We start from the raw sequence: 17,921 nt of genomic DNA, 5'->3' as shown, positions 1-17,921 counted from the left end.
AAATACAATTGACGGGGTACGGACCATTGTCCCACAGTGTTCTCTCTTTATCTTATTTTATGTAGGTGAGACAAACATCTGGTATGTAGATCGTCATCCATTTCCATGCCTCGATATCCCCTTCAGGTGTTGTAAACTCCCCCATCCTGTTAGTTTGAATATGAACTTCACAGACACTAAGTAAGTCAACAAGATGCTTTTGTAGTATGGCTGAACAGAGATATCTCTTACAAATGGGTGTGCATGAGCCATGTCTCCTCCAAAGTACCTGCTGGCAATATCTTGCCACCTAGAGGAAGTTCAAGAGAAAACCCAAGGCTTGGGCAGCTGGCATAGTGCCTGGGGTGGGCACAGGGCAGCCACCCTGTCAGGGAGACCCCCTGCTTCCCTTTAGTACCTGCTTCTTCATAAAGTGTTCCCTTCCTTGTCCTGGGGACCACTTGCCAGGCACTGGGCTAAGGACAAGGGAGAGCCAGCTGCCCTGCGCATCACGTGGCACAAGGATCACTTCATTCTGGAGCATGCCTTGCTCAACCACTCTCATAGAATAAAACCAGAGGCTTTGAAGCTCCATCAGTTATGACCCACCCCTTTGGCATCCTCTAGGGAACACAGGACAAGCCAAGGAACCCTCAGCTGAGCCTGTGTGGACTCATCCCCAGGGCTGAAGAGTTTCCATCCAAACTCAGAGAGTCTGGATTCTGGAGTTGCAGAGATTCCCAGAGGCTCCTTGGGGCAACTGAAGGCTAGGACCACCACTCAGGCTTTATCCCCTTTCTGAGGCCGAACAATAATTTTTGAAGCTGTGTACGTAGTGGGGACACCAGATAAGACGCACAGCAAGAAAATCTGTCCTTTGGGCTTTCAATGCAATGAATCCCAAGCAAGTTCAAAGCGTCAGAGGGGCTGGCTAGGCAGGCAGAATAAAGGTCTCTGCAGGCTAATTTCATGTCAGCTTGGCACAGGTGGAGTCGTCAGAGAGGAGGAAAACTCAGTTGAGAAAATACCTCCATAAGAGCGGGCTGCAAGCAAATCTTACAGCATTCTCTCTCTCTCCTCTCTCCTCTCTCTCTCTCTTCCTCTCTCTCCTCTCTGAGACAGGGTTTCTCTGTGTCGTCCTGACTGTTCTGGAGTTCACTCTGTAGACCAGGCTGGCTTTGAACCCAAGAGAGATCCTCCCGTCTCTGCCTCCCAAGTGTTGGGATTAAAGGCGTGCACCACCAACCAACTGGTCAGCATTTTCTTAATTAGTGACTGATGGGGGAGGTCCCAGCCCATTGTGGGTGGTGTCATCCATGGAATGATGGTCCTGGGTTCTATAAGAAAACAGTCTGAGCAAGTCATGATGGACAAGCCAGTAAGCAGCACCCATCCATGGCCTCTGCATCAGCCCCTGCCTATAGGTTCCTGCCCTGATTGAGTTCCTACTCTGACTGTCTTTTTAAATGAACTATGATATGGAAGTATAAGCCAAATAAACCCTTTCCTCCACAAGTTGCTTTAGGACATGGTGTTTAGTTGTAGCAATAGAAACCCTGCCTAAGATAGTTCCAGATCTTGGCCCTGAAACTGCTTGTCATTAGTGGAGGGATGGGGTTTTCTCTGACTTTTTCCTTGTCTATGTAACAAGGCTGATGTTAGGCCGATGATCTCAGAGTCCATCCTAAACTGAGCACTCCAAGGGGGTGGGGGGGTCTCTCTAAATTCTGTTCCAGTTGCAGGATTAGACGGGCCCTGTGCAGCCTGGCAGCCTGAAAACCAAGCTTGCATCAACTTTCGCAGTGGAGGCCCCAGGCCCCGGATCTGTCAGGCTGGCGCCTTTCCGAACAGATCTTAACCATTTGCCAGTCTCTTACCCCCCCGAGCTAACCAAAGTGTGGCTGATTTGCGGGTTAGTTCCCCCACAGCCTGGGTAAAGGACCTGTCTTGATGAGTCACTTTCTCAGAGCTAGGCGAGAGAGCAGGGTAGCGAGGCGGGGAGAGTGGGGTGTAGGGCTCTCCATGTCAGCCCAGGAGTTGTAAGTATGGTGCCCAGCGACACCGGGCAGCCAGTCTGCACTTCACGCACGTTGTCCTCTACAAATGGCCCGTGTCCAGACGGTCCACTCCGAGCCAGCTGTTCTCCTGGCTGCTTTCTTTGGAACCAGTGATGCTAGACCTGAAGTACCTGTTGGCAGAAGACAGGAACGGGAGGGCAAAACATCCCCCGAGTCAGGGGAAAGCAGTGGCTGATTCCTGCGGACTTCTCGCGGACAGAATCTCCTTGGAAGTGCACAGCGCTACTGTGCAGGCACCTCCCGTCTACACAGGAGGAAACAGACCCAACCCGTGGTTGCCAAGTTAATAATAGCAGAGTCAGCTTTAATCAAGTGTGCCAAGGAAGGGTAGGGTCCACTCCTTCATTCAGCCCTGTCTTCTCCAGAGTGGCAGGACATCACGTTTGGGGTTGCTCACCCAGACTAAAACCCATATTTTGGCCTAGTGAGATAACTCAGGAAATTGCTTGCCTTGCAAACACCGGGACCTAGGTTCAGTTTTAAAAAGCCAGATGTGGTAGTGTGTGCAATTCAGGGCTTGTTGGCTAGGCAAACTAATTTACTAAGCAATCTGTGGTCTTGTGAAAGACCCTGTCTCAAAAACCAAGGAAGGTGGTACCTGAAGAAAAATGTCCTCTAGTGTTCACATGCACTTGTATACACACATACACACCCACACACACACTCACATATGAACACACCCACCCGCACACATGTAGTTGAACTTTCTTTGCACCACCAGCTCTCAGATAAAGACATCAAGACTTCCTGTTAAGTATGAAAGCTTGGTCCTAGCTAGTTTGTTCCCAACTAGCTCTTATAACAAATTAACCCATTTATATTATAATCTACATTCTGCCACGTGACTCATTACCTCTCCTTCATACTGTATGTCTGATTCCAACACTCTTGGCTTGTGTCTTGCTGGCAAATCCTTCCTCTCTTCTTCCCAGAGTATCTTCTTGCCCCACCTATCCTCTCCTGCCTACCTATTGGCCATTAGCTCCTCCTCATTAAACCAATCAGAAGGTGCCTTGGCAGAGACACATCTTAACAGTACACAAAAAGATTATCCTACAACACATGCATACAGAGATCAAGAAAAGCATCTTTTGTGACGGACACTCTCTTGAAGATTTATTTTATTTTAGATGTGTATTTGTGAGCATTTTGCCTGCAGAAGCCAGAAGAGGGCATTGGGTGCTTTAGTACTGAAGTTCCAGGTGGGTGTTGGAAACAAAACCCTGGTCCTCTACAAGAGTAACAATGCTCTTAGGTCTCTGAACCATCTCTCCAGCCCCTGTGATACTCCTTTCACAGGGGAAACTAAACAAATCTCCAAAAGCAAGTGGACTAAATAAATTAATCCCAAATTAAGACGCTACAGCTCTGGAAAGATGAGTCACAGGTTTGCAAGGTTATAACCCTGGCTGTAGAGGATCCTTTAAGTTTGGAAAGGAGTTTACTTCAATGCGTTCCCCCAGGGGATGAAGCAGCCATCTTCAGTGTCCATCTAGGGAAATTCAGACAGGCAAGGGGGGCTTTTGCTGCAGCCTACCCTCTTCTCAGATTCTCTGGCTGCCAACCCTGGTGGTTAAGGATTTTATCTTATAAAAAGGGCACTGGGCATGCCTTCCAGTTCATTAAATCTCACACACTAGGCTAATAGCTGCACTTCCCACACCTCTACAGTGATGGGCCCAGACAGGTCTCCCTGGCGGAGCCTCCTAGGAATTTTACAGGCATTTCGGCTTGAAGATATAAGTCCTCATGATGCCTTTGAGGTCAGGTGCAACACTACAGAAAATATGCAGAACAAGACCAAGGGCAGCAGAGCCCTACTCCCAATCACAGAGGAAGAGTACAGGGCAGATAATGCCTTTCCCAGTCTGTCAAGTGGAGACTGCTTAACCCTCACTGCCACGCCACATGCCCATCTAGAGACCACCAGTCCCACAGTGAGGACCGTGATGCTTGTCCTTCGTTCCAAAGGCCTATTGAGGTCCACACATGTCTAGCACTTCCTCATCCCTAAAAGCCACTCAGGGATCAGACACCAGCTCTACCTGTTGGCTTCTGAGACAATAAAATTGGACACCAGGCCGGGCGGTGGTGGCGCATGCCTTTAATCCCAGCACTTGGCAGGAAGAGACAGGATGATCTCTGTGAGTTCGAGGCCAGCCTGGTCTACAAAGTGAGCTCCAGGGTGGGCTCAAAAAGATCCAGATACATAATACCTGTATAACTTAAAGACTAAGACTCCATATCAGAATATTAATCTTTAAGCAACTGTGTAGCAAATGAGAACAATGACCTCAAAATGTAATCCATGTATAAGTATCTTCATCAGAGGTAGAAATGTATAAGCAATATGGTAAATATATCCTAAAATTGTATCAATATGCAAAATGTCTTAAAAGAGGTAGAAACATGCATGCGTACAATCTGACAAAATAACTTTGCATAGGTGTACAAACATTATAAATAGAAATAGGAGCATATTCAATGTAACAAATATAATTTGAATTTGTATAACATATAAGAATCTATACCAATGTAAATTGTCTATAAATAATAGCTCACAAGTATTCACTCTATTATTCACTATTATTATTATTAGTGTGAGTGAACTCACACTAATCTACCTATTAGTATCCTAATCATTTCCTCTTTTTTTTTGAGATCCCTGAGTCTACAAAATTTCCACCCCAACCCTATACCAGTTATAATCAACCCTAATTGATGTCCTTAACTCTGAGGACAAACTTTGTTGGGAGAAGGGACATTGTCTTCTAGAATTATTTCCAGCTGTCATGGGGGCTCTTTTTATGGGATCATATAAAACTAAATTGATGGTTAAATTTCAACATTACTGTCTAGTATAATTGCAAATAATCTCTGAGTAGTCAATAGGGTTTTTCTAAAGTTTTTATTTCGAGTTCTGGCCAGAACTAACCAAACTGAAACCATCTTGAGCAGCTGGTACCCAAAACAGGTCTTATAGTAGCGCTATCAGCAGCATGACATCCTGTCAACCAGGGAGTCATTATTTTGGGGCCCCATCTTCTTCCTGGAAACTTCAAAGATTACTGCAGGAAAAATCTATTGTTGATTGTGAAACACTTAAATATTATTCATATAGACATGTTCAACAAAAGATAGGATATAGACAAAAGGGGTTGGAGAAAAATAAATTTTTCTTCTTTCTGTCCCATACCAGATGGCTCCTGACATGAGACAGAAACTCTGAACTTTGTTTAACATGCTTGGATTTAGAGAAGGATAGCCATTGTCCAACTCTAAAGCCAGCTTTGATTTTTAAGTGAGTCTATAATTCTACAGGGTAGTAGATATAAACATATATGTACAGAGAATGAAATTTTACCCTGCAGATGACCTGTCCTCACAGGTCATGGACAGATGCCGAACAAAATCTTACCGGTAAGCCACAACCACGTGGCGATACACAGATTAATGAAAATGGATTAATATAAGATATAAGACCTAGTTAAAAAATGCTTAAGCTATTGACTAAACAGTATTGCAAATAATATAGTTTTTGTGCGATTATTTTGGGTCTGGACGAGTAGCCTCTGTCTCCATTCTGGGCTCCATCTCAGGCAATCCTGCCTAAATGAGAGACTTCAGTTAGAGAAATCAAATGATATTTTCCTCCCAGGAAATTGATTTTAAGAATAAACAGCAAATGAGTCGATCAGCAGCAGAGAGGAGCCATGGATATGTGCAGAGGAGAGCTGAGTGAGGAATGCACGCATTGAGGCATGCAGGTGCCGCGGAACCACGGCAGCTGTGAACCCGAGTGTCTGTGTGCCGTGTCTGGCAGCCTACCTGTCCCAGGTGGGTACCACACTGTGCTTGAGGTGAAACACGGACCTGCTGCTTCAACGGAGGCATATATTGTTACAACAGCGTTTGTCAGAGAATGGCGGGGAGTGCCTCATGAAGGATGGCAGAATCCCCAAAGTTTATACCGCAGGAAGGCGGCAGACTTGCAGGGACAAGACTGTGCCAACACGGCCACATTTCTGAGGGCGTTAGTACAGAAGAGAGAACGGTTGGGGCCTGTTTCAGTCCGTGTGCTGTCATTGCACTGAGGTGAGCCATTGCTGATGGTAGGACATTTGTGTAGCTCAGAGTTCTGGAGGTGAGAATTTAAGATAGGTACAAGCTGGCATCTGCTTGGCTTCAGGTGAGGCCTTAATCTTCTTTACTTCATGGTGGAAATAGAAGGGCAAGTGGACGTGTGCAGAAGACAGAGAACATGGACCAGACTCCCTCAGTAGCTACAGCATGGACTGAACTTCCTCAGTAGGTAGAGCACGGACCAGACTCCCTCAGTAGTTAGAGCACGGACCAGACTCCCTCAGTAGTTAGAGCATTGACCCATCCATGAGGTCTCTGATCTCTACGGCTCAAACACTTCCTCTGAGGCCCTACCTCCCAACATGCCAACAATCAAGTTCCAACAATAATTTCAGAGGGGCAAACCCATTCAACCTGGAGCAGGCCCATACCAGTTATCTTCCACTGAAGGCGTCGGCTGGAAGAGGAGCCAAGTGAGTGTTACAGTAAACTGTGTAATTTAACTCCTTTAAAGAACTGCCAAAACAATCTAGTATTTGAACATGTGCCACCATATTCATCAGAACCCTCCGGTTTCAAGGAACAGAAACCAACTCAGGTGAACCGACAAAGGAATTCAGTGATTTCCACAACTGGGAAGTGACCTAAGGCCAGACCCAACCTCGATAATGCTGGACACACATGCTCGACATCACTCAAGAACCGTTCATCCCTTACAGCTCTCCCCAGCTGTGGCTTTTCTCTGGCTGGCAGGCCCCTTCCCAGTCCACAGAGTCATCAATACTGACTTTCCAGACTGGCAGCCTGGTTCCATTGGTTCACCTTGGGAAATGTATCGTAGAGCTGGGGAGGAGCAGCCATCTGGACGGCCTGGTGTAGGCCGTGTGTTTAGTTGTAGATCCAGCTGTTGTCAGCCCCACAGGTACACAGGGCCAGATGTAGGAAGTGGTTGTTGCCTGAGAGATAATCAACAGGTAGCAATCACAAATCCTCCTCAATGCTTGGACTGTCTTTACCACCAAATCATTTTTAATGTCTGTGTGTCTGTGTGTGTGTGTGTATATCTGTGCATGTGTGTATGTGTCTGTGTGTGCATGTACACGCATACTCAAGCACATGTGCATACTCATGTGCCCACACAGTGCTGGGGTTCAAAGCCAGAGCTCTGTGCATGCTAGGCACAGCTTCCTGATCTCAGTCACTGTGGAGTTTAACTTTCACAGTGAATTTATTAGTTGAGGGTCTTGCAGACATGTAAGTCTCCCTCTGATTGATTTAAATAGAGTTCATATTTATGAAAGCATATTAGTAGCTGACATTGTCTCCATAGGGCTCAGAGTAAAAAATAAACTCTAAGTCCACGAGCAGCGCTCAGCTTCCCGCCCATCTGGTGAGCGGTGCCCAGCTTCCTGTCCATCTGGTGAGCAGTGCCCAGCTTCCTGCCCATCTGGTGAGCAGTGCTCAGCTTCCTACACATCTGGTGAGCAGGGCCCAGCTTCCTGTCCATCTGGTGAGCAGGGCCTAGCTTCCCACCCATCTGGTGAGCAGTGCCCAGCTTCCTACACATCTGGTGAGCAGTGCTCAGCTTCCCGCCCATCTGGTGAGCAGTGTTTAGCTTCCCGTCCATCTGGTGAGCAGTGCCCAGCTTCCCGTCCATCTGGTGAGCAGTGCCCAGCTTCCCGCCCATCTGGTGAGCAGTGCCCAGCTTCCTACACATCTGGTGAGCAGTGCCCAGCTTCCTACACATCTGGTGAGCAGTGCTCAGCTTCCTACACATCTGGTGAGCAGGGCCCAGCTTCCTGCACATCTGGTGAGCAGGGCCCAGCTTCCTGCACATCTGGTGAGCAGGGCCCAGCTTCCTACACATCTGGTGAGCAGTGCTCAGCTTCCTGCACATCTGGTGAGCAGTGCTCAGCTTCCCATCCATCTGGTGAGCAGTGCCCAGCTTCTGGTGACATCTGGTGACAGGCTTTTTTTGCATGCTGCCATGAGCATCTCCACCCTTCTGTCACACCATACCTCCATCACCGAGACACGATCCAATATTGAATCTGTCCCTTGCTTTCTTCTCTTCCAGACTGAAGTCTCATGATGCTCCATCGATGCATATAGCTTAGATCACATGACTGAGGCCTCCCCACAGAAGAGTTCATAACAGAGCCCCAGTGAGACACCACCTATAACATGGCTGCGTTCTTCAGGTTTCTACTGTAATGAAACACCTGAAACAATTCACTTGTAAAGATAAAGGACTTGCTTTGGCTTACAGTTCCAGAAGGCCCAGACCAGGACTGGGAAGACTCATTGCTTTGGGTTTCTGGTGGGTATGCCAGACGGAAATGGCAGAGAGCCCACGGCAGAGAAAACTACTTACATGGGGTGTGTGGGGGTTGGTGGTGAAAGTAGGGGCGGCGTGCATAGAAAGAGGTTGTCCCACAATAGCCCACAAGGACAAACCTCTAAGAACCTAGACAGCTCTCACCAGGCCCCACTTTCTAATGGTTCCACTGCCTCTCAGCTGTGCTACCCTGAAGGTGGGGCGTGCCATCACCATATGGCCCTTTGGGTGAGCCTTATCCAAACTGTAGCAGTGGTACATTTCCCAGGGTTAGGGAAAGCTATCAAAAAGCTGCTGAGCTGGCATCCAGAAGGCCCAAGTCCACTCTACTGTCCTGAAAGGCCAAGCTGTCTATCTCTTCCTCCCTGTGGAGACACTGAGTAATTGAACCAAGGCTGGTTGTTCCCAACGTGACCTCCCAACGAGCACGCGAGCCTATGTGTAGGGAGATAAAATAGTTAACACAATTGTTAACAAAACTTGAGTGAAGTGTGGCGTGCAGATATTTCCTCTCAGCGAGAGAGGCAGACAGAGGCTCATACTTTCATTATAAAGACAGGTCCCCAGTGGGTCCCGGAGCATGGCTATGCCCCACTCTGGAGCCCCTGCAAGTCGCTAATAAGCCCGTCCCAGGGGTGAGGTGGGGCAGGGTGGGGTGTGGGGGAGATTGTCCCCAGCAGAAATGCTGCTCTGGCCTGTGATAACCAAAGTAGAAGCCCCCAGCCGTGAATGAGAACTGGCTAGGACCTCCCTAGTTTGATAAATTCTCCAGGGAGCCCACGCTGCTGTGGCTCCTCCCCCGAGACGCACTGACTTGACTTTTCTGTGAACTGTTTCATCAGGAGTCAAGGCCCCCGCCGTGAAGACATCGCTTTCTGAGTAACAGCAATGTTGCTGAGCTAACACTGGACATATCCTGCCCCTCGTGAAGCCTTCGGATTAGCGGGAGCGTAAGTGGAGCGAGAGGAAGCAAGGCAGGGGACGGAGTCATTAACACGCTATTACTTTGAAAGCAGCTCTCCTCTGTAAGCAGAGGTCTCTCATCTGATATGAAAGCATGATCGTTCTGTTTTCTGCACACATAATCCAACAATAGAGCATCTCCTGGTGGAAAAATCCACTGGTGTCACGCTCAAGTACACTTAGTTATAGTTAATAAGCGATAAGACTAGAGGAGATAATAATCACCGCAGGACATCTCAGCGGTGCCAGGCAAACACAGCTCCTGAGAGAATGCTGGGAAAGGCAGTCTCAGACACACCCACTCCCTGGGAATGTGGCAGGATGTCTATCAATCTCCCTGTGATCCTCCAGCTTCGCCATTTCCGAGGGGCTGGCCGGTTCCCCCGAAGACCACTAGGTGTCGCTGTGAACCTGTGAGATCCAGGCCTTCCACGGAGACCCAACATCCCATCCGCTAGGTCTGTTTTCAATCAACACCTTGTCAGTTTTTCTCCCCAAGGCCCCAGGGGTGTGCTAGGAATTTTTATTTCTTGGGAAATCCTGTGATTCAGCTGCCCTTTGTTGGCCCTGATTGAGAGAAGAAAAGTTGTGCTCACTCCTGCAGCCCTGCTCCAAGCTGGGAGGGGTGGGGTATGATGGGGTGGGGTGGGGCAGGTGGGGTGTGGGGGAGATTGTCCCCAGCAGGACCCTGCCTCCTGTCTCTCCTCCCCATCTTTCTTCCTCTTCCTTTCCCTTGTATCTCTGTCTCCCTGTCAGTGACACTGGTGACCTAGCCCAGTCAAAGCCCCCGTCAACCGTTAGGACTTTCAGGACACCCAGAACAGAGCTTGCGGCTGCTCTTCTGGCTCACTCTCCCAGCTGCCCCTTCAGCCTCTGCCACTTACCGGCTGAGAGGCCCCTGGCAGCTCTCGAGCCCAGTGGTTCTTAACCTCCTAATGCTGTGACCCTTTAATACAGCCCCTTGTGCTGTGGTTTCCCCCCTTCTCCTCAGCCATAAAAGTATCTTGTTGCTATTTCGTAACTGTAGTTTCGCTACTGACTGTTATGATATACAAGATAGCTGATATGTGATCTCCAAAGGGCTCGCGACCCCCAGGTTGAGAACCGCTGCTAGCCTTTTCTAAACCTCGGTTCTCTAGTAGATCGTGCCTTCAGGTGCCCACACTAAACAGATCAATCCGAAGGCGCCCAGGTATCCCGGCAGGTGACTGAAATTATTACCACAGGGCCTGTCACATGAACACGTTGACACGCACCAACAATACCGGACCTGCATTCTTCTGAACCTGTCGAAAGATACTGTTAAAGACCAGAATCCTGGGGTCCTCAGAGACGCCGGCACCGTGGTGACTAGAACCCCTTTACTTTTGTCGGCCCTGATTACCTTGTGGATATGATTAACTTGCGGATAGCCCAGCTGGGAACCGCCCCCATCAACAGCCAGAGCGAGCTTGGCAAGAGGCCATGGTAACTGTCCTGCAGCTTTCCTGGAAAAGGCCACTTGTGGGTGGAGCTGCAGGTTTGGAGAGCATTTCCTGGTTTCCAGCAACCGCTTAGCTGCTGCGGTTTCCTGGACTAGGCAACAAGCAAGTCCTGACCGCGGGTGCCAGAAGCTGCTATCTGCCTATGCTGAGACCACAGGCCCTGGAACCTCCTGTGCCAAAACGGAGAGTGACCAAGCCGGAAAGACTTTTCCAGAAGCCGGTCTGTAGTAGACCGTGGAGGCAAAGGGGCAAAAAGGAGGACAGCGCCCCTGCTGGCCGACACGAGTGACTGCTTCCCTTAGGACGGGGGAAGCTACTGGGCTTGAACACTTGTAAGAGTAGAAATAAAACAGAAAAAAAAAAACCCACTCATTTCCTTTTCACACACCAAAGCAAAGTGCCGGACTGAGCAGCAATCGAAGTCCTGCACAGCCGAGCCCTTCCTCGACTGACAGGTTAGGGGGTTGGGATGGGACACGGGGGATGGGACTCGGGAGACGGGACAGGGGTCTCGGGACACAGCTCAGCTGGCTCCCTGACTCTGTGGCTCCTGAGCCCTTTCTCCAATCTTCCATTTCTCATCTGCACTAAAGAGATGGACCTCAGACCCTACTCGGAGAAGGCTGTGAGTGTCAGAGATCAGGCGGACAGAGGGTAGAGGCCTGGCTTGTTAGCCACCGCAATCCAGAGGTTTGCCCAAACCCGTCTGCAAACTGCTCTTGACCAAGCGTGACCGTGGCTAGGACTCTCCTAGGCTGAGCAGAGTACTCAAGACTCGTTCCCCAGACCGGGTCCAGCCCCTCGAGCTGCGTGGGCGGAGTATTGGAAGGACCAAATGACACACTCTGTAACTGGGCTGACAATTCCTTACCTATCTGTTCAAAATGCTTACAAACCCCTTATGCTCTGCTGGGGGGAACAGGAGATGGAGCAGCTAGTGTGGATGCAATTTGGCAGCGTCTCGTAAAGGTTTGAGTTGCTGTGTGCCCCATTAATCCCACCCTTAGGTACGTACCCCAAATAAATGAGAGCTGTGTCCGCACAAAAGCTTGCTGGGCACGCTCATGGTAGCAATATCCACCATATCATACCCACCAATTAATGGATGGCTAAAATATGTGGTACATACACGCAGTCAAGTACTAGGTAGTCAGTAAAAGTAGCTACGTACTGATAGACCTAAAATGTGCCTGGACCTTGGAAATGGCCAAGCGAAATACACAGGACGGAAATGAATCGTGTAGGGTTCCATTTATATGAAATATCTTAACAGGTAAATCCATAAGACAGCAGGATGATTGGCAGGTGTCGTTCTCAGGGGACAGGAGATGACCATGCATAAGTACGAGAAAATATTTGGGAGTTAAAGCCTGGTGCTAATTGCACAACCGTGCAAACACAGTAAATCACACTGAAAACTACCATACGTGAATTAAGCCACAATAAAACTGTTACTTTTAAAAGGGCCTCTTCTCACGCCAGCTGGAGCGAGCTCTGACTGGAGGAGCAAATGAGACGGGCAGTGCAGGCGTGGCGCTCTTGTGAGCTTTGCCTACAAATCAGATTAACCAGCTGCCCTCCGTCAGCTGTGCCAGCTCCGAGGGTGGCAGAACAGACACAGGGTGTCACACAACAATCTAAAGGCCTGAGTATGCGGAGGTCCAGGGCTGGGCGGCAGGGTACTTGCCCTCCTCCTGGAACCACGCAGAAAGATGGCAAAGCTTGTGAGCATGCCTGGCTTCCCTTGGCCTCAAGACTTCTAGAAAAGAATTCTGGGTTTTCCAGACCCCCAACCAGGAGTGACCATTCTAATTTGTGCCCAAGAAGACGGAGGATGGGGGGTACTAGTTCCCAAAGAACTTACATGGAGACATGTGGAAAGTTACATGTCTTGTAACTCAGGTCCCTGGTGGGAGGCAGGCTTTTCTGCACTGAGCTGATCCAACACACAGCGTACTTTGGGTTGAGTAAGGAGCCTGTAGCGTTTTTTGCAGACAGGTGCGGAATTCTGACCAAGAAGTCCTGTCTAAGCTCGTCTCTTGGCTTCTTGGTAGCACTGCTTAGAATCTTGGGAGGAAATCCCGTGTGGCAGGAACTCTGAGGGCTTCCTGCTCTGTAATACACCCCCAAGAGCAACAGCTATGGTGGCTAGACGCCAGCTGTTGCCCTCAGGGGAAGTGGTTGTGTAATCTTAAGTAACCTGGGGAGACCCCACCAAGGGAGCAGCCTACTCCACGGGAGACCCTTTGCCGGACACAGGAACAGGGCCCAGGAAAACCGAGAACTTATTCTTACCTGAGACCCTACTTCACAAACAGAGTTGTAAGATTTTCAGCACCCCAGTTCCTGCTGTCGGGCCCAAGCCAACACTGTCTTCTCACTCTGCATCTGCCCCTGATCTCCTAAGTCTACTCTCACGTCACCGTTACATTTGGAATAGAAGGTAAGGCCACGATAACAGTCCACAAGGCCCTCACCATGAGTGATCCTCCTTGCATCCCTATGACATCATGTCCCCAACACTCAGACAGACAGATGGACATACCTGCCTGTTGGGAACTGTGAACACCCCAGATCCTGAATTTCTGGTAAGCAACTTGTAATGCTTGCAGCTGCTCTGAGCACAAGACCCTCAGGAGTTCCTGATGGCAGGGGAGTGGTTTCTGGTGAGTTTGTCTGGGGCGTGGCTATCAGTTAAGGTTCTATATATAAGCGGCTCTGGTACACAATAAAGGGGGACATTCCTGTTTCAAGGATTCTGGCATCAAGGATGATCCGTGTCTCTGTGTCTTTGTGTGTTTAAATCTTCAGGCCCTTGCCCGACTCGCGGATGGTCTTGTAGTGCAGGTGGCACAATACAGGAGTAGTGCCGTACTGTCACGTAGCACAGGCAGGCAGTACACCTGCCTCCACATGTACCCCGCGGCTTGCCCTTGTCCTGCTGCTCTCTGCCCGTAAGGTTCTTCCCAGATATCTGAATGGTCCGACCCACGCTTCCACTGTTGGAGTCCCCCTCCTGTGTGGGCCTTCCCCGAGCTTCTAATATTTAGAGTTGTCCTCTGGGTCCACTACAGCACCTGCTTATTCTCCTCAAGGGTGTGCACTACCATCAACTTATCATCTGGACACTGTGTAATTTTGTTTTTACCACATTTATATATCAAATGTTTCACTATCATCTCAGCAGAAGCAAACAAAGATGAAGTCTCAAGGGAGCAGCAAAGACCGTGCAAGGACTTGTCCACTCTGTGATGGAAACGGAAAGGTTTCTTCAGGTTGCCTTGGTTCGAGGCTGCTGCCCTGGAGGAGCTGTGGGCAGGCTAGCTGAAAGCAGAAGATGTCTGTCACTGCTGAGTCTTTGTTTTTCTCTGAGTGGTCCTAAGTTAGAGCCGTCTGGGGCCCATTGTTTCGTAGACTGTGATGCCAATGGCGAGGGGACCCCCCTGATATTCAGCTTCCTGGGCTGAGGAGGTGGTGAACAAGGTACTTTCCTGGGAAGGCTGTGGGCCAGAACTACTTTACTATATGTAACATGAGGGGGCCGGCTTGTTGGGGTTTCCGTCCTGTCCGGTACCCCACAACCGGCAAATCCCAAAGAGAAATCACACACAGGACTCCATAAGGTTATAAACTGATTGGCCCATTAGGTCAGGCTTCTTGTTAACGCTTATAACTTATGTTACCCCATTATCCTTATCTACATTAGCCACAGGGCTCCATACCTTTCTCAGCTGGGCAAGTTACATGCTGCCTCTTCAGTGGTCTGCGCTGGAGTGGCTGAGGGAGCTTTTTCCTCCCTAGCCTTATCCTATTCTCATTGCCCTGCCTCTACTTCCTGTCTGGTTTTCCCGCCTATACTTCCTGCCTGGCCAATCAGCGTTTTATTAAAATACATGATTGACAGAATACAGATAATTCTCCCGCACCAACTATATAACCCGGCCATCAATTATTTAAATGTCCAGCCTCCGACCCCTCCTGAGAACACAGAGAACACTGCTCTGTTCACTGCTATGCCTGAACTACGTCTTTGCAGCTCAGAATAGTGCCAAGTACTTGGTAGACACTTGCTGGCAGTGAGTTCACTATGGGGCTATGATCTCGATCTAGACAGAAAAGCTGTGACTGCCATATGTGGGTAAAAGATGAACCTCAAGTCGACCTAATTCAGCCCAGCCCTACAAACGTTTGCTGAGAGCTTGCTACCTGCTGTGGTGACCACTTCTGATTGCCCAACACAGGGGCAGCCTGAAAATGGACTGAAGGGCAGGCTCAGTGCTTTGATCCATGCTCGAAACGCCCCCCCCACACCCAACTTTAATTTCTCCCCACCTTGAACACCTCTTCAGTTCCAGCCCTCATTCAGTTCTCAAAAGCATCCATGTGATAAGAAAGGAGTTTGAGGGGAGGAAGGACTAGGGTAGTGTTTTTTTGTGGGGGGAAGAGAAACTCAAGCAAAGGACAAGGACACATGCATGGAATGTCAGGCTCAACTGTGGCCTCTTCGGTTTGGTTTGTTTTTAAGACGGAGACCGACACTCTAGCTCAGGCTGGCCTGAATTCACAGTTTAGCCCAGGCTGGCCTCAAAGTCAGAGTGTCCTCCTGCTTCACCCTCCCCAGTGTAGAAATCCATTGTTTCATATTCCAGCTAAAGCGATTCATTTTTAGGTGGTGCAGCAAAAATATCCCTGTATGCTAAGAGACTCTGTCTCTAGCTCCATCTTTTTCTCCACAGCTCCAACTGATGAGATCACGGCGCCTCCTGAGGAAGAGCTCACCACCACACCAAGCTCCCTGTGAGCTAGCCGTCTTCTGAGCTGGCTTACTGCCTTAGAGTAAATGTCACAGCTTGTCCCCTGTGCAGGCGTCACACAGGAAAGTCTGGGTATTCTGAGTCTCCTTTCCCTCTCCACTTGACTCTTTACTGGGGTCCAGATTAAAAAGTCCACTGGCCATGGGATTTATTCACAGAAGAGTCACGTGGGGATTTAGTTACATTGCCATGGCCCTGTCACCTGAGGCTGGTTCTCCACTTGGGCATCTCCACTACTTTTTGACTAAGGATCCTCAATAAGTACATGTGCGTGTGTGTGTGAGTGTACACAACATACACACACACACACAGAGGTTCTGGGTTACAAAGGCTATTCTATGCTTGGGTTAATTCACTTTTAGTTTTTAGAAACTGAAAATGGGCCAGGTGGTCGTGGCACATCCCTTTAATCCCAGCACTCGGGAGGTAAAAGCAGGCAGATCTCTGTGAGTTTGAGGCCGGCCTGGACTACAAGAGCTAGTTCCAGGACAGGCTCCAAAGCTTCAGAGAAAAACCAAAAACAACAACGACAACAAAAACTGTCAATGGGACAGTTCAGCAGCAGCCAACTCTCAGTCAGGCAAACTGAAGGCAGCCCCCTGGGTTCTCAGCCCTGGGGAGGGCTGTGCTTGCCTGTGAAGCTTCTAGCCATTCTTGCCCAATTCCTTGGGTTCCTCTGGGCTCACCTGGAGACAACCAGCTCTCCACACAGCTCCCAGCCTTTTCAGAGCCCAGTCTCCACCTGTAGGCCTAGGGGAAGAATGAGAGCTCCCCACACCCAGCCTTCCCTAATCTTAAATGGCCCTGTGAGCTGTAGTGAAGGACCCGGTGGCCACCTGCACACCTTCACAGAACTTCATTTGACTTACATGGACACTGAGGACTTCTGCAGGAGGCATTTTCGATGGAGATCAACAGACTTCAAAACTGTGAAGTGGGTAATCAGCCACTTCACCCACTCAGCCCCACAAGGGAATGGCTCAGCCTTCTTTTCTACCCATTCATGGGAGTTTCCTGGCAGCCCAGTGTTATTAATAAACCACATCTCCAGCTAAGTCATTTTCACTAATGTCTGACTATTCAGAGAGACTGCACTGGTCAGGGGCACAGGAGACCAGCCACCGAGCTATCTGAGGTCTTTATTTTCTGCGGCAGTTCTCCGGGGGTCTCCTCAGTGGTGGGGGGGGGGGTGCTATGATGGATCCCACTGGCCTTTCTTGGTAGTAACTGAACTAAGATCTCAGCGCACAGAGGGCAGCTGAGGCCCAGGCAGCTCTTCAACTGTGAAGTTCCTGTTTGTCCCATCTTGTCACTTTAGGTGCTCAGGTCAGCAGGGAGTTTAAGGTCTCCTCCTGGGCAGCACTTCCCCGTGTGTTTACATTTAGACCCCATGACAGGACGTGGGAAGAAGCAGGCGGGAGTTGTATTATTTCAGACTGATGTTATCTCAACTTTGAGAAAATGCATTTCATTTCATGGGTCCTCTTTATCCAAATGGCTAAAATGAACAGGACTGACAATCCCAAGAGTCAGTAAGGAAGCAGAGCAAGTGGATCTCTCAGTGTCTGTCGCCGGAGTGTACCCTGGAGCTACCACCTTAGAACGCCGTGTCCGTGTCCAGCATGGCTCTGCCTCATCCAACTGGGGCAAAATCATACAAGGGCACCAGACAGAGAACTGGATTAGTCTTGGGAGAGGCATGATGATCCCCCAAACATGACACTCAGCAAGGAAAGCCATTTTTATGAGTTTTTAAAAGGTAAAACTAGTCCACAATGATGAAGAGGATAGTAATTGTCTCTGGGAGAAGCCTGCATATTATCAGGGTGAACTCCTCAGCTCTGTCTGCATGGTTTGTCAAATGCAAGAGGCATCTAAATAAAATTAAAGTAAAATAAGAGAATGACGTCATACTCCTTCGCAGATGATTGGCTCACCGTGTTCATCTATGTCTTTCAAAAACAACTCGTGGTCTCTCACAAACGTGTACAGCGTTGAGCTATATTTATCAGTGAGCACAAGGATGGGTGTATTAGGAGAAGCAAACTGTGGGGTTGAGCTGAAAGGGTTTCCTGGCAGCCATTGCTAAGAGCACGTAGGGGCAACTTGGCCTGCATAGATCAGCACTCTCAGCCGAAGAGCACAGATAGATGTGAACCTAGAGAGAAAAGGTTTCAGTACC

The 17,921-nt window shown here is 49.1% G+C and overlaps 1 protein-coding gene across 2 annotated transcripts in view; it reads right to left on the bottom strand.

Moving 5' to 3' along the window:
• Window positions 1-17,474: 17,474 nt before the first annotated feature.
• Cdhr3 (cadherin related family member 3) overlaps window positions 17,475-17,921 on the bottom strand; it is a 65,639-nt gene continuing 65,192 nt past the window's right edge. For both annotated transcript variants that reach the window (XM_085697754.2, XM_085697757.2), the window contains one exon: window positions 17,475-17,897. The gene's annotated coding sequence lies outside the window, so the exon portion shown is untranslated. The remainder of the gene's footprint in view (window positions 17,898-17,921) is intronic.

This window comes from Myodes glareolus, chromosome 11 (genome assembly GCF_982192425.1).
Source record: "Myodes glareolus chromosome 11, mMyoGla1.1, whole genome shotgun sequence".
Taxonomy (NCBI): Eukaryota; Metazoa; Chordata; class Mammalia; order Rodentia; family Cricetidae; genus Myodes; species Myodes glareolus.
This window is presented reverse-complemented; position numbering and strand designations above follow the sequence as displayed.